The 22,797-nt window shown below is 37.9% G+C and overlaps 1 long non-coding RNA gene across 1 annotated transcript; it reads right to left on the reverse strand.

The window, feature by feature from the left end:
- Positions 1 to 14,240: 14,240 nt before the first annotated feature.
- On the reverse strand, positions 14,241 to 17,562 carry LOC120293477. Its single transcript, XR_005551281.1, has 2 exons — positions 17,255 to 17,562; positions 14,241 to 14,705 (listed from the first exon to the last, which is right to left on the reverse strand). It is a non-coding gene; the product is annotated as an uncharacterized LOC120293477 (long non-coding RNA).
- Between the last annotated feature and the right edge of the window lie 5,235 nt (positions 17,563 to 22,797).

The raw sequence follows: 22,797 nt of genomic DNA on the forward strand, positions 1-22,797 counted from the left end.
TAGGTGATGGAGTTCAACAACCAACAACAAGCGTTAGCTTAAGATTTGGTAAAGTATTTTCAGGCAGTTCGGTTCCTATTCGATCTTCTTGTTCACTTATTCTTATACTAGAGGACGGAGGCACATGACTTTTTGAGGGCAAGTCAACGAAAAATAATATTCTCGTTAAAAAAACAAAAAATAATATTATAAATTTGGAAAATGATGGTGCTTAAGATGGAGAAAGATATCTAATAGGTGTGAACGCAGTGACTATTTTTCTCGAAGATTGCATATCATGGGTTATTCGGATTGGCTGAGTGACATGAGTTTGTTCGTTGGATATTGTATTTATTAACAAATCGTCAACAAATTTGGCAGGTCAACAAGCCAAATGGCCGACAAGGTACAGAATATTACAGATCGCTACCGCTCTACTAGACTCAATTATTGCACAAATCGACAAACAACTTCAGAGTGGTAACTTTTGAGGATCACTCATAAAGAGACCTTGCTGGCTACCACGGAATCACATCCACGTCCTCCGAGTGGCTATTTCTTCTTTGCTAGTAGCAATTAAACACGACCCCTCACAAGAGATATCATTGAACGAAAAATTAAATATATCAGCAAAGATTAATATTAAATTTATTATTAAAATTAGAACCTTGGAAATGGTGCTTAAGTGTAGACCACCATATCTAATAGCTATGAACCCATCACCTTATTTTCACTGGAGATCGGATACCACGGCATTATTCGAATTATCTTCTTTGACAAGAGTTTATTTGTTTTTATATTAAATTTATTGTGAAATTGTTGATGCACTTAACCAATCAACAAAAGTAATTTCAATTAAAGTATCAAATTTGAGCAAATGGCTTTCATCTATTTAGTCTTCGTTTTTTTTTTTTTTTGAAGTATTTCATGTCATTGGGTTAGCTTTTATCATATGCTCAATATTGAGAAAAAAATTATGGCTACCTTTAAATGGCAATCCCAACCTCCAAGTGGTCGTTTCTTCTTTGATTTCTTTTCTTAAAACTATCTATAATAATTTAACACATGAGTACTCAAAAGGCACATAATCTATACATACAACTACGTATATAATTGGTCTAGTCCTATTTCATTATTTTTATAACTTAGGGGCACAATAACAAAAGCCCAACTACCCCGGAAGCTTATAGAACACCTTGCAAGTCTCATTAGCAAATTAAAGTCTATATCACCGCGTATTGCTATACCTACCGTTACCCCGGTAGCTGCAACCCCCTTGTTTCCCCCGAAGATTTTCTTCCTTGGAGGAAGGGAATACGGGAACACGGGGTCTCTCACCCCTGGACGGTTCTCCCGCCTATTCCCTTGAGCAGTTTTAAGGCCTGCTTAGGTCTAATATGCCCCATATATGTGAGAATCGATGAATTGCAGAAAATATATAACTACATGGCAACATATATACAACATGACAAACTATACGTATTTTCTAACATCCACCTCAAACACAAGATAGTTGTAGGGAAGTCAACTGAAGTTTGGATTATCCTATGAGAGAGGCCTAGATGAGGGATTTGCAGTCTTAAAAAAGGAAGCAATATGTATTCCCATATTGCACGTGATCAAGCAAACAAGTTGTGTTCAAGCCTTGTGAAAATTTTAGGCTTTAGGCATATTAAAAATATATGATATAATAAAAAAATTTCTGTAAATCTCATTAATGTTGTATTTGTATGTGGTGTATAAATAGTTTATATTTGCTTTATCACATAACTCAAATCTTTTGGAGATTAAAATTCCAAATAATTGAAGTACCATGGACTCATATAGAAATTGGTACAGCCAAATTGTTAAGCATCCATAATGTCTTATGCTGAATTATGTGAATCAACACTGTTGACGATGCGTAGTTTTTACTACCATTTATATTTAAATTCTCCATTCTCAATCATATAAATGTAACGGGCAAGGGGATAAATCAGACTTGGATAGGGTGACACGTATCGATATTTCCTAAATGGATGTACTGTTTCAACCAATTTATAAAATTAATGAGCCAGCAATAGCTCATCCACAATTGCTTGTTTTTTCGTGAGAAAATGTAAGATGCTTTCGAAGCATCAACCACCTGCTGCGATTATTTGGTTTATTTCCGCATGCATTTCCCCGCTGTAATTATTCTGTCTTCAATCTTCTTCACTTCGAGTCCTAGGTGCTTTTCACGACCAAAAATCCAATCTTGGAGGCTGTTACTCGCGTCTAATAAGTAAGAAATTATGAAATAAAAAATATACATGATAAACTAAATGTAAATCAGAAAAGTTGAAGAGATTCTTATGAAGTCCACTGTTTTTAATAGTTCATATTCAATTTAGTTTATACACTAAGTTCACTCAATAATTTTTCTAGATAGATAACTGTGCCACTACTTCTTAACTATCCTTTTGACTATTCAACGGAAATATTACTACTTATCTAATCTCGATCTGCTAAATCTCCTCCATTGAAAGGATGGATATTGCATAAGACCACCTTATCTAATGTATACAATCCAATCATCCTTTGTACACTGGATTCATTAAATGAATTTGTGAAATGAGAGGTATCAACATAATGTTGCAAGTGGATAAGACTTTTAGCCATGTTCCTAATCCCTCAATTGTAGATGATCCTGTGGGCAAAGGATGAGTTCTAAATCTCGCGATCCATTTGTAGGTGTAAGAGGACTTTGCTTAGCAAAGTACCACAAAAGTTAAACTTTACGCGTGGAATAACTTCTCATTATAAATTCTCAACCTCAAATTTCATGTAGTCAAATCCAAGTCAAGTTAGAACATTTTGAGTTTACTATCAATCCCACCATGCACTAAACAAAGGTTTCTTCACCATGAGCCAAGGTGTCTTCCTTTTCTCTTAGCATCAAAAGAAAACAAGAGTGACGACTTTTAAGTCAAATCTATGAAATTTTTACCATGAGACAACGCATCTTCTTTTTCTCTTAGCACCAAAAGAAAACAAGAGTGATGACTTTTAAGTAAAGTCTATGAAATTTTTTCCTAAATGGACCATGAGACAAGGCATCTTCTTTTTCTCTTAGCATCAAAAGAAAACAAGAGTGACGACTTTTAAGTCAAGTCTATGAATTTTTTTCCAAAGTGGACCATGAGACCATGCATCTTCATTTTCTCTTAGCACCGAAAGAAAAAAGAGTGACGACTTTTAAGTCAAGCCCATGAAATTTCTTTTCCAAAGTGAACCATGAGACAAAGCATTTTGTTTTTCTCTTAGCACCAAAAGAAAACAAGGATGATGACTTTTAAGTAAAATCTATGAAATTTTTTCTGAAGTGGGCCATGAGACAAGGCATCTTTTTTTCTCTTAGCATCAAAAGAAAACAAGAGTGACGACCTTTAAGTCCAGTCTATGAATTTTTTTCAAAGTAGACCATGAGACAAGGCATCTTCTTTTTCTCTTAACACCAAAAGGAAAAAAAGAGTGCCGATTTTAAGTCAAGTTCTCTTAGCACCAAAAGAAAACAAGAGTGATGGCTTTTAAGTCAAGTCTATGAAATTTTTTCCAAAGTGGATCGTGAGACAAGGCATCTTCTTTTTCTCTTAATACCAAAACAAAACAAGAGTGACAGCTTTTAAGTCAAGTCTATAAAAATTTTCCAAAGTGGAGGAAAAAAGTTTCCAGCTTTATGACATGGGCTACTTCTAACTTGTTTCTTCCTTATACATGGCGATACACCATCCACTGATTTTAATACACCGTCATGTTCAACATGAAATTTCTCATTATTCACTATAAAATGCCCTAAACCAATTATTTGATAGTTAATTTCACAAAGGAAGAACTATAGCTTTAGTCTCTCTGATAGTAATGTGTCAAACTCTCACCCGTCACCTTGCATTGAACTCCTTAACATTGCCCGAATCTCCTTTCACAAGTTCTATACAATATTCATCCGGATAATTGAATTAATACTTACCCTCTCTAGCTAAAAGAATTACTTGTGAACCTCAAGATAAGGTCATCTATAATGACCGGTTTCGGTTGACTGGTATTGTGAGTAAAACTTATCCTCTCTTGCGAAAAGAATCACATGAGAACTTTGGGATAAGCTCCTCTAAAATCATCGTTCTCTCCCCCCTCCCAAAACCATAAATGGAAGCCGTCGTATAAATTCTCTTGGCAAAAGAATTGCATGCGAGCCTCGGACCAAGTCCTCTACAATCACAGGTCTCTCCCCCTCCTAAAACCATATTTGGAAATCATTGTATGAATCAAGTCATCTTGAATTTTAATTATCATGAAGAAATGAGAACAAAAAAATGAGACTGCAAGTTTATAAAATATTTTACAAAATCAACCTATCGACAATTTATTTTTGGATCATAATACCTCTTTCTTAAGTTAGTGATGTAACTATGAGGCCACTTGTGTAAATCTTTTTTAACACTGACAATGTATGCTATAATTTATAAAAGAAAATTGTAAAAATGCATATTATTGTTGAATCCAAGTCAAGTTCGAACATTTTGAGCGTACAGTCAGTCTCGTTGCCCACTTAACAAGGCTTCCTTCACATGAGACAGGGCATCTTCTTTTTCTTTTAGCACCAAGGAAAAAAAGAAGAAGAGTGAAAACCTTTAAGTCACCTATGAAATTTTTCCAAAGCGGAGGGAAAAAGTTCCCAGCTTTACTAGTTAGTGGAACGATACTTTTAGATAGTCATAAAGATTGTGAACGACCAAAAGATGACTAGGCGACAATGCTTCCAGATTTGTTGCAGTGAAAAAATTAGGCTAACAATGGTAAGAAAAAGCATTAACGCCAAGCATGGAGGCCTTCGGTTACTTTTGCATTCTTTTGTAAGGGTGTAAAATTTTCTCAACGGGTACAAGTATTTCTCTCTTTGCAACTATTATTAAAGGCACCTCATTTTTTTTACCAATGTTTGACCATGCAAACCTGTTCTCGGATAGCACTTGCTCCATTGGAAAATTTTTGGTTTCCAATGTGTCGAAGCCTTGAGTGTTGAAAAACAAAAATCATTGAAATTACGATGATTGGTGTAACTAGGTTGTGCTCAGAAAGAACAATGACACCAATTTGCCCACATTGGATGGCCGGATCACACATATCGCAACTTTTAACTACTGCCAACCAATCTTGAGGGCGTCGAGAAAATTGCGATTTTCCAAATTAACTCATGAATTCAGGTATATTTAGTCACAACTAATATTTTGAGAATTAGGTCAATCAGAATTTCAACAAGAAAGATGTTGTGACTTTCCACCATGACCATTCCGATCAATTTGCAGAAATCGAGGTGAGGACACCTGGAGTGCCATAACTTGGCACGCCGGGACACTTAAGTGCCATAACTTTAAAATGGTACACTTAAGTGCCATCATCGGAGCAAAATGGGACACTTAAGTGCCACTCCGGCGAAAATCCGGCCAAATGGCTGACATGGCAATTTTCCGGCGAGTTTGGTCCAAAACGGCGTCGTTTTGCACGCTGACGTGGCGGAGAAAACGCAAAAACGACGCCGTTTCGTGTCTACGTGTAAATAATAATATAAAAATTAATTAAATTATAAAGTATTCAAAAAATTAAAAAAAAAAAAAGAAAATTTAAAAAATTTAAAAATTAAGAAAAATTTAAAAAATTAAGAAAAATTTAAAAGTTTTGAAAAATTAAGAAAATTAAAAAAAAAAAAGGGGGAGGTCGAACGGGCGGCTGAGGGCTGAGCCCTCGCTGCCGCCGCCTCCCGCCGTCGCCGGGATGGGCCGGCGACGGAGGGGGAGGGTCGGCCGGGGGTCGCCGGCCCCGGCCGGCCGACGGCGAGGGCTTGCAGCCCTCGTCGGATCGCAGCGAGGGCCGCGACCCTCGCCCCAGATCAGGCGAGGGCTCGCGGGCCCTCGCCACCGATCGGCCGGCCTCGCCGGCCCCCGGCCGTGGCCCTGCGACCCCGGCCGACCCTCCCCACTCCATCGCCGGCCCTTCCCGGCGGCGGGAGGCGGCGGGCCCGCGAGCCCTCACCGGATCTGGGCGAGGGTCGCGGCCCGCGCCCTACCGCGACCCTCGCCCGGATCCGGCGAGGGCTCGCGGGCCCTCGCCGCCTCCCCGCCGCTGCCGGGAAGGGTCGGCGGGTCGCCGAGCCCGGCCGGGGGGCGGCGAGGCCGGCCGACCGGCGGCGAGGGCTGTGAGCCCTCGCCGTCGGTCGGTCGGGGCCGGCGACCCCGGCCGACCCTTCCCGGCGACGGCGGGGGAGGCGGCGGCGCGAGGGCTCGCCCTCGGCCGCCCATTCGACCTCCCCCACCCCCTTCTTTTTTTTTAATTTTTTTTTAAATTTTCTTATTTTTTAAAAATTTTTAAAATTTTGTAAAATTAAAATTTTTAAAATTTTCTTTTTTTTTTAAATTTTTAAATTTTTTTAAAATTAAAATTTTTAAAATTTTCTTTTTTTTTTTTTATTTTTTTAATTTTTATGCTGATTTGGAGCTCGGCGAGCCACGTAGGCAAAAAATAATAAAAAAAATTGCCACGTAGGATTTCCGGCAAGGGTCGCGGAGGTGGCATAAGTGTCCCACTCGAAAAAAAAAGTGGCACTTAAGTGTACCGTTTGGAAGTTATGGCACTTAAGTGTCCCGGCGTGCCAAGTTATGGCACTTGCGGCGTACTTCGCCGCAGAAATCCATAATCCCAGTACTTTTACAATTATTGAACTGAAGGGAAATGAGGGGTCAAAGTTCGGACAAAAGTTAAAATAAGTAATTTTTCTGAGTGGTCAAAGTTCAGACAGATATAAAAATAAAATAAGTGATTTTTCAAAAAAAAAGAGAGGCAAAATTTGATCCAGGTGGTGGCACTCCTAACGAGCAAATGCCGCATAGCGTTTGCAGCGCCAGGCCAAGGGCCCTGTACAATATCCCCATGACGGTGTGCAGTGGCCCAATCCCGAGGTCCCTTGCGCATCATTTTCCTCGCTTGCTTCCGATTTTTCCATTTAAATAGGGGGTCAAATGCTCATTTTAACCAACCAAAAAAAAAAATGCCCATTTTAACAGGGTAAATTATATTAATAAAACTCCTTATGTATTTTGAAGATATATATACACACATGTGTGTGCACGCAAACAAATTATTCTCTACATGAACAAGTTTATATGCAGATAGTGTTAACACAATGATGTCTATGCTATTTAAGAATATTCTTAGTTTGCATATAGATAACAAGATATTGAGTGGAAAGTTGTTAGACTTGAAAGAACCTTTGGATTTTGGTGAACAAGCGAAGGACATTAAATCATCGAGATTCTTGGACGGACCAAATAAATGGATAACGACTTCAATAATATGAGTACATCAATATACTTGGAAGGACTTAAATATAGAAGATGAATAGATTGAGATTATGTGAAGTCACCAAGTTTGGACGTATTGCATTGTAAAGGAAGATTGCATTATCGATGGAGTAGACAGTACTTCAAGTACCTGGAAACAAAAAACCAGCTCTAAAGTGATTTAATTCAAATTCTAATTATTTTAGGCATCAAAATCCACAAAGAGATGTAGAGGAAAAATCTGATGGAGATTAATATTTTTGACTAAGTAGAGGGATGTCATTTAAAACTTTGTAGAGATAATTTGATTTGTTTTGAGCAAGATTTATTAATTAGCTCCATGTAAATTTTCTTAGTTAAGAAGAACCCTCCTAAAGGGCTAGAAAGCCAGATGAAGGCTATTGTGCCCTATGCTGGGGTAGGCACACACTAGGCCTTGGTTAGCAATAAGTGGGTATTGCAAAACCCCGACCTGTCTCCGGCTAAGGGGCCATTGGCCCCTATGAGTCTATGACCATATATAAAGTTTTCATAAGCTCGTGACTCGAAATGGATTTTAAAAAATTGGGCCAAGAGATGGTTGTAGTGGAAAGTTATGAAATTTTCACTGTTAAAAATCTGCTTGACGTGATTCTTGGGGCTTCGAAAAATTTGACTTGATATATAAAATGAAATTAATCAATCAGGTCAAATTACTAAATTCTTGACACCTCATGATTGAATAACTGTCATTAAAAGTTGCAATATCTTGAAAATTGACTATTCAACTTCAACAAATTGGATATTTTTGGAAAACTGTTAACAAGTACAATCTAATTATATCATTGGATTGAATTTTTAAGGAATTAATATTCTCAGTCAATTTTTGTCAAACCTTTTGCTAAAAAATTAGGTGTTTACAAGAATTTTGATTATAATGGAAAAATATTTGAAAACTAGGTTTTAAAAAAACAGATTCCATATCTCGATCATTTGCGACATAGATTGAATTGTATTTGCTTATGGGGACTCATCCATGTTATGTCGTGAAGCTTATGCCATGAATCGGACATTTAAATATTGATTTATGTTAGTTCGTATCATCTATGCTACATGTAGGACCAACACATGTCATTTTGCATTTTTTAAGCCATGAATAATTCGGACACGTTCATACCATTCACGAAATTAGCTAGTTGCACGTCATACATCGAAAATGGTATTTCACCTGGAAAAGTGAATAGTATCGCAACAGCCTATTGCATAGACATCCAATCAGAATTTAGGAAAAAGAAGAACGGTGACCACAGGCAACAGAATTTATATTGAAAGCGAATTTAAAAAAGAGAAAATCTTCTAGCCCAATCCACTGCTCCTCTAATTAAGAGATGCAATCCTCCATTTTGCACATTATCAAAGGGTCGCAAGGGTAAGAAGAAGGTTAATATAAAAGGAGCACAAAGACCATTTAGTTCGGTAGTTTGATTAGATTCACTTTTGTTATTAAAACGGTATGCATTGGACTCATGCACACTATTACGATTGAATGCGATGCTGTTGTTTGAATCGTACGCAACATATTCATGCATGTTGCTCTGATTGGAGTGAATTCATCTTTGCAATTGAGTTGTGTATGTTGGATTCACGATTGACATTCAAACATTTTCTTCGAATCTGCTTTCATTCATTTAACACGGCATCACATTTAGGCCCCTATTTTCTCGCTGCTTTGATTCGGATTGATTCATGCTCTTTTGATACATTGGACTCATATGGAGCATTTTTCTGTTTCTTTTTCTGAAAGAACATGGATCACACACCATGATCAGTCAAGCCCTTATTCGACTCCATGATGCGGCAATTTCACCCGAGATCGAGTTATAGAGTTTTTAATGTTTGAAACAAAAAGAAAAAAGAAAACTATATATGTATTTACTTTAAGAAATCTCATGATATGAGGATTTAATGAAGGAATGTGCTATCGGAAGGTGATGTGGAATATGCTTACTCTTTCCTCCGTGTAATTAAGTCAAGTCTTAAACTTTTGGCTGTCGCTTTATAGTCTAGTTAGCATTTTAGTTCGCAATCAAATTATAATTCTTTTGCTGAAACCACGAGGGACATGCTATAGTGATTAAGTCATATGTTTTATCAATATTTTGGTTTCGTGTATATGGAATTGGAGGACATAAGACTAATTGAAGGATTTCAGATACTTTATGCTAAAGATCAATGACACGCCATGAGGCTACGATCCGAAGCTTGATGCTTACGTTAGTGCAAAATTATAGCTTTAGTATTTTGTTCTTTCATAATTACACGGGTTCCACTAGAAAAGATTGACTGGCAAATTGCTGTATCAATTTCGATTCAATCTTAAACACCTTCTTTCACGTTCAAGTCACGGTTGAGCGTGATTCAATCTTCGATCAGTTTAGAGGTGATTCTCCAAGTTCAACCTTCAAAACCCTCACGAAGAAGAAGCTGACCAAGGAGAAATCTGATTCCGCAATCAACGACAACAAAATCCCACGAAGAAGCTGACCAATACCCTAAACCAGCTTTAGATGTTGGGTATCTTGTCGGCATATTTTAGATGATAAATTGCGCGGGCATGTGAACCCCTCTTCTTTAACACTGTTCATGTTCAGTGGTAAAGCCATTTGACCCAAGGTGGCAATCAATATGAATTATGAAAGGACGTGCGGATCCCTGGAGTGCAATAACTTGGCACAAATGGATATTTAAGTGTCATAACTTACGAAATGTATACTTAAGTACCAAAATCGGAGTAAAATAGATCACTTGAGTGCCAATTCGGCCAAAGTCCGGCCAAAACGCCGACGTGACATTTTTCCAACGAGCGAGCCCAAAATGATGCCGTTTACATGCTAATGTGGCCAAATAATGAAAACGATGTCGTTTTGGGCTGACGTAGTAAAAAAATAATATAAAAATTTATTAATTTAAATTTAATTTTAGTTAAAATATTAAAAATTTTAAATTTTAAAATAAAAAATTTAAAAATTTAAAAAAATTTTAAAAAAAAGGAAAGGTGGGGAGGCAGGCGGGGATTAGCCCTCGGTCGCGCCGCTACGCCGGGAAGGGCCAGCGATGGCCGAGGGAGGGTTGCAGCCCTTGCCCGGCCAGGTGAGGGCTGTTGACCCTCGCCGAATATAGGCAAGGGTCGCGACCCTCCCCCAGATCGTGGCCGGTGGCGAGGGGCTCGCAGCCCTCACCTAGATCGGGCAAGGGTCGGGCGGGCCGCCGACCCTCGTCGAATCCGGGCGAGGGCTACGACCCTCGCCCCAATGGGGTAAGGGCTCGTGAGCCCTCGCCACCAATCGACGGGGTCATTGGCCCTTGGCTAGGGCCCGACAACCCCGGCCAACCCTCCCCCGCCGTTGTTGATCCTTGGCTAGGGCTGGCGACCCCGGCCGACCCTCCCCGCGTCGCCGACCTTTTCCGATGGCGGCGGGGTGGCGGCGGCAACGGTTGAGGGCGATCCTGTTTGCCTCCCCCTTTCCTTTTTTTCTTTTAAATTATTTTATTTTTTAATTTTTTAATTATTATTTTTTAATATTTTAACTAAATTTAATTTTAAATTTATTATTTTTAAATATTTAAACTAATTTTAATTTTAATTTTAATTTAATTAATTTTTATATTTTTTTACCATGTAAGCACAAAACGACGCCGTTTTTGCATTATTTGGCCACGTCAACGTGCAAAACGACGTCGTTTTGGGCTGGCTTCGCCGGAAAAATGCCACGTTGGCGTTTTGGCCGGAGTGGCACTTAAGTGATCCATTTTTCTTCGAATGTGGCACTTAAGTGTACATTTCAGAAAGTTATGGCACTTAAGCTGTCACTTTGTGCCAAGTTATGGCATTTGAAACGTTCTTTTGTCATATGAAAGTATATGTTACTTTTTGAGTCTAACTTAAAAAATATTTGTTGTCATGCTATTCTGGTTTCTAATTTTAAATTTGTTGACATCTTTTAAAATGCTGATTTATATTGTACCTTTTGAATTGCGGTTGGATGCATACCAAGGAGGATAGTATCATGTCCAACTGGAAATCCAAAAACTCATGGTATGAATAAATTTCTCTCTAAAGGTGACGTGGAATTTTGTAAATTCCATGTCAGTGTTCATATTCCAGCTATATATTGAGAACTTAATTAGACCACATAATTTTTATTAATCTATCAAATCCAAAAACGTTTCTAATAAGGGGCCGTAGTACTTTTGAAAATGCGGAGGTTTTAGAGTAACTTTAATGAAATTGTGGGGGTGTCCTAGTAATTTACCGTATAATCAATATCGCTAGAGGAAAATAGATTTTAATTCAGTTTTTTTTACGAGAACTTCGTAATAGCTCCTTAAACATTGGAATTTAAAGAAATAGTATTAATTTTTTTTTTGGGGGGCGAGCTTTATGGATTTATATGTAAACATACTTTTCCCTAATTGGGACATAATTGCAATTTCAAGAAGTTGGGGGGCTAGGAGTAAACTGGCCCATGCCGGGCATAAGGTTTCTGTCTTTTTCCCCCCTTTATTTTTGAATTAGTGAATAATGTTTTTGTTTTGACTTTATATATTCATCTTGTTGTTATTACACAGCAATGCGATTCTCATATTTCTAGGGAAAAAGAAACTCTGTATCCTAGTTTTCCGCATCTAGAGGAACAAAATAATCAAGGATGGGGCCATGCCCCTGCTTATAAGAACACTAGACATTTTCTATAACGTGGGACTAATCCATGAATTTACATCTTGATATTATATCTCTAGTCTTTCTGTGCAATAAAGCAAACCCAATGATTTCTACATGGCAATATATCTCTAATCTCTATACACAATAAAGTCGTTATTTAAGGGACGTTGGTAATTTAGGTTGCTTGAAAATTCAAGGTGACATTATTTTAAGAATAGGTTACACGACTTGACTCATTGGAGGCACACGTGCACTTAAAATATGTGTAGCACGCGGTCGATTGAGGCAATAAATTGCCCTAAATTGATAAATAGGGGTTAGTTTGGTTTCTAAACAAAATTGAAACCCCTAAAATTATGCTGCAACTCAACTTGCAGGTCACGAGGCAAGGTCCTCAACGAAGGATAGCTTGTGGATGCGGTCGCTGTGGGATGGAAGGCGGAGGACGTATGGGTCAATGGAACGTCGAGGCTTTTTTTTTTTTTTTTTGGCAATTGAGTCCACATCAGCCACCAATATTTTCCGTCCATGATTCTATTTGTAAAACATGTCCAAATACCATGCAAGAGGTAATCTAGCAGACTAATTGACAAAATGCTTTGCAAAAGGTACCATCCAAGCAAAAACAAGTTTGCAGAGAAAGTAATATGCTTAACTTAGGAAGTTTACATTTGGGTCCTAAGCATATCAACTTTAAGACATGTCTGTACTGCAGAAAACAGATATTGAGGCAAGCAAATTAACTCTGAAGTGTACCATTTAAATCAATTGACAGTAACTAGGCTATACACCTTGGCAAACTTCTTGCATCAGATTAAAAGAGATGTGCTTGGGTTGGCGATGGCTTAAACCTAGTGTCCTAGGAGATCAAACAACATGCCGTAAACAGGGCATACTTCAAGGCTTTTAATACGGATGGGCAAGTTCTCTCATAGAGTTATCGGCACTCTGGTGATCTGATTGAGAGAAGATTTATGGATGACATGTATACTAAGACTGTTAACAACAGTCTTATTCTCTCTATCAAGAAAATATGCAATAATTAGGGCTGGTTTTTGAGTTTCACAAGGTGGAAATTGAACATGGTGGTCCTATATCTGCAAGGAGCATCCCCTTGCTTGATGTCGTATTCAGAAAGGCAATGAGCTACTTCATGTTTTCCACAACACTTTTGACTTATAATCAGATTATTAAGAGCAACATACTTGAGCCTCTTCTTCTAAAACTAATAATTCCACAGAAAGACATCATCTGTAATCTAGATTAGCTACTCCATGCACTGCTCCAATCACAATTAAACAGATCTATTTCACTAAGTTTTTAACTTTACGTCACCAAAGTCTGAGTAAAAGATTGATGAGTTCTGAACAAGCTTAGGAAACATGAACGTCAGATCATGGCAGCGTCAGACAGATGAAAAATCATACTGGAAACACATGCCGTACACCACAATTTAGCAAGCACAAGTACTCATTTATGCAAGAAGAGACAATCGCAACTAATAAACAAGAAAAGAGATTTCTTTACTGAGTACATTGCCCATGGCACATCAGAAATTTCTCATAGTTAAATTATCACATTTCTTTTAAGAAGCTATGCTTGTTAAATATTGGAAACGCATGCCATACACCTCAATCTAGCAAGCACAAGCCCTCATGTATCCAAGAAGAGACAATTGCAACTAATAAACAAGAAAAGAGATTTCTTATCGAGTACATTGCCCATGGCATAGCAGAAAGCATAAATTCCTCATAGTTAAAGAATCATAATTCTTCAGATGCTAAATTTACCGTTTTAAGAACATTAGAGACATCAAAGAATCTCGCTGGAATGAAAAAAAGCAAGGAAGAAGGGATGAAACAGGGGGGAATGGGAAAAGGAAAGAAAAAAACTAAGGTTACCTTGTAGTACTTCCCAAAAATGTTAATTTTTTAGGGAAAATTTAAAAGATAAGCAAATTTCTAATAAGTCACATTGATTTTAAAAATAAAAGAAAACAAAGCAGGGAAAGGAAGAAATAATTTTAAGTTAACTTCTTGACACTTCCGGAAACTCGAGTTATCTAGATTTGGACTTGGAAAAGAACATAAAAGGTGGAAAATTAGTTCCAAAATTAGTTCCATAAGCATCCATTTAATTTCATAGTTATGTGTTGCAATATTCAAAGTGTGACAACAAACAGAATTACTACGAAACCACATCCATCATTAATCAACAATAGAAGTCATATAAACCTCCAGTAAACTTTAGTTGTCAATTGACAGATGTCACAATTTGAAAGTGGGGCCAAATAGATATGAAATTATTAACAAAAGCAAGTTCCAAAACTGACCTATTGCATACCTCAGAGCTACATGAATAAAATGACAGTATTGAGCCACAGCCTCCAAATTTATCATTTGTACAGCCATAATATACTTCCTTCATACCTAAAAATGGCTTAGAGCCATCTAATCACATTTGAATTAACAAACTTGACGAAATTTTAGTTTTATTTCAATATGACCAACAGATGTACCAATTATTGATTTTGCTGCTGCACACATTATGCAGGATTCACATGTCACATAAAGGGAGCATGCTGAAAACTTCTCTGCAACTTCTGCAGACGAAAATCCAATCCTCTCTTCAATAAAAACATCAAGAGCTTCCGTCTCTCCATGCCTTGTTGCCTAGGAAAGCGCAAGGAGAAATAAAGAAAGCATATCAAACATAGGAGCTTTGTTAGAGAGAAAGCTGCTCTTAGTAGGAAATACATTTCATGAAAAATTTTAGACCTTTCTTCAAATACCCACAACACTGAGAGTCTAACAGAGGATCTTATACATGAAGCATGGACAATTCTCTTTGCTACTTACCATTAGGTATTCTAATTTCTAGTACTGAAGTGCAATATTCTTTGAAAGTTTATGTGAAATTTGTACTTATCTTCCCTATACTGGAGATTTTGTGAAGTCTCTTAACTCACTTCCTATAACTTCAGAATTTTGCATCTCTCACTACACCTTTTTAACCAAGAGAGGTGAAGCCACCATAACAACTTGTTCTCGTGTAATGTAAAGCAATAAATAAACACCCAGAATAATCTATAAAATTATAATCTGTTTAGGCGATCAACTGCTCACTAACATATTCAAGCAAGCAATACAGCACAATTTATAAGCACTCAACAGTCTGATGCAGCAGCTTGCAACAGCTTTATTTCTATCCAAAAAAATAAATATCATTCCTCTATTCTCTCTATCCTCATTAAAGCTTTTTCTTTGACTGTTCTCAGTCCAAAATTCAGACAGAGCACAATGGAAAACAAGAATCGTGAAACACTGTGCATAATAAAGTAAAATTCTTGCTATTGTTAGTCATAGTCATATTTTATGAAAGAACAATGGGAACAGAACCATTTACAGCCTAATAATGCATAGAAAACTCCGCATTTAAAAATATTTGTTCAGATATACCATTTTATCATATATTAAACATATATTAAGGCAGAAACACAAAAAAGATCAACAATAACTACAAGTGAATAATTTGAGAGTATCAATTCATAACAACAACAAAGTACTGTTGACCAAAAATTTTAGAAAGGGGTGGAGAAGCAATGATAGACATACATTTCCTGTCTCATTAGTACTGATTCTTCTTGTTGCATGAGGTGCACTTCCTCAACAATCAAACAGCTGTTCAATCAAGGTATAATATAAATATAATGTACAATGTGAAATCATTCACCAATTAAGACTGAAGATACTAATCATCTAAATTAGAAAATTAGGTAACATATCTTAAATGCACCTGGTTACTGAAATCGATTTCTTACCCAACTGGAACTTCAAGGCTGTCCAAAGCAACCTTTGCCTTATTCATTAAGCCTTATTCATTAAATAAAAAAGAAAAAAGAAAAAAGCAAATAGGTCTAGTTACTTGTTAGCAGAATAAAAATATGGGTATAATAGTCAGAATTTCTCTCATACATGATACAGGCAATTCAAGTGGAAATCAGCATCAACTTGCCAGCAATAGAAATATTTATATATCAATATGCAACTACTAAACGAATGAACCCATATCTTGTAGCTATAAGATCAAGATCTTGCAGGTCCTGTATAGTATGCTGGTCACATACTTCCAAGTAATGATTATTAATACATACTCATTTTGTAGTACATATGCGAATCCCACCTAACACTGAAACTGATATGGCTCTACCAACACTAAAGAAAAAAACAATGACTAATTTGACAAACTACATGTTGCTTATTCCAATGTGTCTTATTATTGGTACCTCAGAAGTTTATCTTTCATTAATCAAGTATCACTCAAACGTTCAAGAAGCATCCAGGAGTTTTAGCTTCTCAGTCATTTTCCTTCGTGAAAGCTATGGCACGTATGGATAAAAAGAGAAACCTAAACTGTTACGAAGGCCTCATAATTCAGAATAGAAGGCCAGCTTCTTGTGCTTTTGTCTCTAATCTACTGAATAACTTATGTAACCTCCGTGTTTCTCATTTCTTTTTCATGTCCACAGTCCACAGGGCAAAGGAAAATAACCACCTAACCAGTTATCCATGGGAACAACCAATGTTCACATTACTCTCACACTCCAAGTAAATTTGGTTTTCAATTCTCTCTAGTGATTAAAGGACTTGAGTGTCAAGTGACCTTTCCTAGTGGCTTGCCATCTCTCTGCCCCTTCTTCACTTCTCTATGGTTTTGCCTATTCAAGCGCCCCATAAAACATAGAGACAGAGCCCTGTATCCCAGTGATCGAAGTTTCTGAGAATTCAATTCTCCTGTCAAACCGATCACCCACTGCACATCTGTATGATGAGTACATACTGCACATCCGCATTTCCTAGACACCTCAAAATCACCCAAATCTATCCATCCCTTCCAACTTACAGTGCCCGGATTGGCTCATTTTTTTAGCCTGAAACGGGGACTGAACCAACCCATGTACAACCTACTCCCCATTATTTTCCTCTCCCTCACTTGTTTTTCCTTCGAACCTCAGCATAGAATCAGTTTTTTTAACCTGTGAATTCACTACCAAGCATCCCCAGACAGAACTCACCAAGAAACACTGATTCAGCGTCTGTCAAACAAATTCAACGACACATCCTTCAAGTTCCCGCGCAATTGCAGCACCAAACGAATCGAACTCAAAATCCAGCTCAAGTATTAAATCATCTTAATAAAATTCGGATGCGCCGGGCGTTACCTAATCTATAGCAAGCTGCACGAAGCCCAGAACGAACCTCAGCAGAGAATCGTTCACCCGAAGCAATGGAATTCCATGGCTTCGTTTGGCGGTGGCAGTCCGTTGCCTCCGCTGGCCGTCGGGTTCGCTAGGGACTCCGTTTCAGTAAGAGGAACTTCTTCTTCCTCTGTTCGTCACCTCCGATGGCAGGTGGCGATCTTCCATTTCGTCACAGCTCACTGGTGTCGTATCGATGGGGTTGGAAGTTTGGCTATGGTGGAGGAAAAGGAAGGAGCTTCCTAACAAACGAGAAAATCAAAGAAAAAGAAGAAATAAAAAAAAAAAAAGGAAGGAGCTTACCGACAACGGGAAAATAAAAAGAAGAAGAAGAAGAAATTGAAGGTTAAAAGCGGACGAAAAAGTACATAATTAGACGGTTTGATGTATAGATGGAAGGTTTATTGTCGAGAAAGATGAAAATGATCGATTTTGATACGTTCCTTTTATTTCACGGTAAATTCGACATTTTTTTTTATATAATTTTCAAAAAGCCGTTTTTCCAAAACAAAGACAATATAGCAAGAATAACTATACGCTCAAGGCTGCAGATAATTTGTTATGAAACACATGTTCGAATCTATTTATAATAATAATAGAGGGAAGGGAGAGCAATTGGGATCGCTCCATGGTTCCGTATCCGAGTACGAAAATGGTGAATAAGTGTGAATAAAAGTGGATACACTGAAAGTTGGAATTAATTAGAAAGGGAATGAATCGAAACGAAAAATCATGGAAATGAAAGCGCAAGATTGAAAGTGCATGGAAAGAGAGTAAAATTGGAAACAAAGATAAAGAATGTGCCATGCCCCAAATCTCAAGCACGTGCCCATCCTTCGGTGGTTGATGAAATATGCAACATCCCAGGACGCGTCGTCGACCCATTCATTTTCTTGCACATGTGAAAGCGAATTAAAAACCCGTGACAGCAAACAATATGGGATAGGTAAGTAGGACAATCACATCAAACCAAGCACCTTTATACACAAAGGTTTTACAAAAGATCAGCTTTCAAAAAGGAACAATCCTACGACCTACTAGTCAAACATGTTTACCGATCTTTAATGTCACGCCTCGATCCTCAGGCATGCGCACATCCCTTACCTTTGGTCGATTTTAAAATGCGATATCCTAGTACTATATATCACCGACCCTTTCATTTTCATATGCACATGCGGAAGCAATTAAAAATCCCTAGACAATAAAACATTGGGATAGAATAGTAGGACTAAATTTCAAACTCTTAAAAACCTTCACTCTTATATACAAGGTGAACTATTTGATTCAATTCACAACAAGCCAGTTTAAAAACAAGGTCTACAAGTAGAAGTGGGGTTCTACAAGCTACGGATCCTCGTCCCCCTCTTCATCATCCTCCACACTCCAACTGAAGCCTTCAACAGACTGCATCGGACTTTCGAGATCTTCAAAATCCAAGTCTACTGCATCTAGGGACCTGAAATGGTTATTCAATAACCAATGAGACTACGTTTCAGCAAGTTCTACCCCCTAAGACCCGATTAGTAAATTAATACACCTTAGGGTTGCCTATGCACAACATGAGTCAGGAGACTTAACTTGTCCTCAGATTTCACCTGCATATTAACACAGATCAAATATGCACCCAAGCAATCACATCACTGATCGAAGCATCGATCAAATCGACCTAGTCGATTACACGCCAACAAGACCACTCACGGTCACTTCCATTCAATCGATCAATTCACAACATCAAATCACACTCAGATTGAATCATCGATCAATCGACTTGGTCGATTACATGTCAGTTGGATTATTTCTAGGTCATTCACTCCATCCCATATAACCTCCAATAGTATACTTAGTCATAGAGCTCCATTAATACTCTCGGGCATCGTTTTCGCCAAGGTGACATAAGTAACAAATGGTCTACGTGCGTTTTTTAAGGCGCCATTTTCGTACAGTGATATTCCTCATTATCGAACCACGCCCGTCATAGGTCACAAATCATTGACATTCTACACGCGTTTTTTAAGGCGCCGTTTTCGCACAGTAATATTTTTAATCACTGAACCACGCCTACCATAAGTCATAGACAGTCTACATGCGTTCTTTAAGGCACTATTTTCTCATAGTGATGTACTTTATCACCGAACCACGCCTGTCTATACTTCGTACTTGATCGGTCTCAGCCAATAGAATTCTCAGTTAGCTCTCACCACTCTCTCCACTAACAAGGCATTACAATTGCTAACTAGCCATACCCGGCCATCTACCAATCAATAATTCAATTTCACTCAATTTCAATCAATTTAGGATAAATCCCTAAAATATCACAATTTATTTAATTTCGTACAACGTAGAGCTCAAATAAATAAACGGACTGCGCCACGACAATCAGCACAAAATTCCGGTTGTTGGTCACCTCAGCATTAATTTCTGAAAAATAAATAAATAATTAATTAATTTCGAAAATTAATTAATAAATATTAAAAATTCAATTTACCTCAAAATATATCCCGATTAAATAAACAGACTTCACCACGGTCATCAGCATAATATTCCGGTCACTGGCCATCCCAATTGAATTTTCGAAAAATAAACAATTAATTAATTTAATTTCGAAAAATAAATAAATAAACACAATAATTCCAATTTAGCACAATATGAAGCTCAATTAAAGAAACGGCTTGTGCCACGATCATCAACATAAAATCTCGGTCATTGGCCATCCCAGTTGAATTTTTAGAAAATAAATAATTAAATAATTAATTTCGAAAATTAATATTTAATTTCTAAAAACACCATTTATGCCCGAATTGCCAAATTAAAGCCTGATAAGGGTCGGGAAAAATCCCAAGAGGCATCCAATAAATACTATAGGCAATTCTCTATCTAAGTACACTAATCAAACAACTAATATGCAATGAAATTAACTAATAATCACTAATCAATTCTAATGTAACCCCCTAATTACACTTAATTAACACTAATGAACATTTAAGTATAATTAGCAAACTAAGAAGGCATTAGTGAGTAAAACTCACTCAAAACGACGGGCTCGACATGAGGATCGACTTTCCTCAAAGCGGGCCGAGCATCTGGGCTCGGAAAGACGGCCAAAACTGGCCAAACGTTTGTTGCAATACCCATTTTTCTTCTCTATGCCCGCTGCTGGTTGGGGGCAAAGGAGGATTGATCCGGAGCCAGGTTGGGTCGGAAATGGACCGATGTCACGCCCCAACCCTCAGGCACGCACACATCCCTTACTTTTGGTCGATTTTAAAATGCGATATCCCAGGACTATGTATCGCCGACCCTTTCATTTCTGTATGCATATGCGGAAGCAGTTATAATTCCCCAGACAATAAAGCAATGGGATAGAAAAGCAGGCCATATATTTTCCTTACTAAAAATTCACAACTATACCTTTTTACATGCATCTCATAGTATTCTACAATACTATATATATGCAACTCTGGTCTAACGTCTATTCACATACAAACAAGGTCTGACAAGACAGGATAGGATCTCAGTCCTCATCCGGGTCGTACTCGATGTCATACTCGGGGTCCTCCTCCACGTACTCCTCTTTGGGTTCCTCAACAGGATCTCTCATCGATTCATGCTCCTTAGGCTCCTCATCCAGGTCCTGAAATGGTTATTCAATAACCACTAAGACAACGTCTTAGCAAGTTCTACCTCCTAAGACCCGATTAGTAAACTAATACACCTTAGGGCTGCCTACGCACAACATGAGTCAGAGGACTTACCTTAGCCTCAGATTCCACCTGCATATTAGTACAAATTAAATAGGCACACAAACGATCACATCACAGATCGAAGCATCGATCTAATCGACTTAGTCGATTACACGCCAACAAGACCATTCACGGTCCTTTCCACTCAATCAATCAATTCACAACATCAACCCAAGGCAATGAATCACATCAAGTCACACTCAGATCGAATCATCAATCAATCGACCTAGTCAATTACATGTCATCCAAATTAAGTCTTGATCAACCCTTTATCATACCGTACTATCTCAAGATGATCTATAGGATTATCGAGCCGGTATATCATACCGTACTGTCTCAAGATAATCTGTAGAGTCACCGAGCCGGTAGATCATACCGTCCTGTCTCAAGATGCTCCGTGGAGTCATCAAGCCGGTATACACACAATTTATCATACCGTCCTGTCTCCAGATGCTCCGTAGAGTCATCGAGCTGGTATACACACAATTTATCATACCGTACTGTCTCTAGATGCTCCGTAGAGTCATCGAGCCGGTATGCACACAATTTATCATACCGTCCTGTCTCAAGATGCTCCGTAGAGTCATCGAGCCGGTAGATCATATCATTCCAAGCAAATAATCAAATAACCAGTTTTTCTCATTTCCGATAAAATGCCATGAGTGGGTACTTGATTGGCCTTAGCCAAAACATAATAATTTCCTTTTTATAAATTCCACCATTTTCTGTAGCCCACTCAGATCCTTTTGGCATTATCAACCAAAGCCCAGTTCTTTTTCAATTAATAACCAAAGATTATTCAATTAAAGAATAATTCATTCTTTCACAAATAATTCAATTCAGCATGAAATATGGCTCAATTAAATAAACGGACTGCGCCACGACAATCAGCATAAAATTTTGGTCACTGGCCATCCAAGTTGAATTTTCGGAAAATAAATGATTAATTTAATTTAATTCGAAAAATAAATAAATAAACACAATAATTCCAATTTAGCACAATATGAAGCTCAATTAAATAAACGGTCTGCGCCACCATCATCAGCATAAAATCCCGGTCACTGGCCATCCCGGTTGAATTTCCGGAAAATAAATAATTAAATAAAAAAATTTCGATATTAAATAAATAAATACAATAAATTCAATTTAGCACAATATAAAAATCAATTAAATAAACGGACTGCGCCATGATCATCAGCATAAAATCCCGGTCACTGGCCATCCTGGGTTGAATTTCCGGAAATAAATAATTAAATAAATAATTTTGAAAATTAATATTTAATTCCTAAAAATACCACCTAGGCTCGAATCGCTTAATTAACACCCGATAAGGGATGGGAAAAATCCCAAGAAGCATCCAATAAATACTATAGGCAATTCTCTATCTAATTACACTAATCACACAACTAATATGCAAACCAATTAACTAATAATCACTAATCACTTCTAATCTAACAACCTAATTACACTTAATTAACACTAATCAACCTTTAAGTATAATTAGCGAACTAAGAAGGCATTAGTGAGTAAAACTCACTTGGCAAAGCGAAGACCGGAACACCGCGACGACGACGCAACGGCGGCCGAATTCCAAAATTTCGGCGGCGTCGAAGCACACTCGGGCCGGGCCAAGAAACTTAGCAAGCCCGCAGAAACTTCTGGGCTTGGGCCTGTTGAAATTCTTGGGCTGGCTTGAAGGAAGATGGGCCGAAACTAAAATGCAGGAGCAGATGGGCTGAAGATACGGCCCAAAGAAGCTGCTGGCCG

This window comes from Eucalyptus grandis, chromosome 5, assembly GCF_016545825.1.
Source record: "Eucalyptus grandis isolate ANBG69807.140 chromosome 5, ASM1654582v1, whole genome shotgun sequence".
NCBI classification, from domain to species: domain Eukaryota; kingdom Viridiplantae; phylum Streptophyta; class Magnoliopsida; order Myrtales; family Myrtaceae; genus Eucalyptus; species Eucalyptus grandis.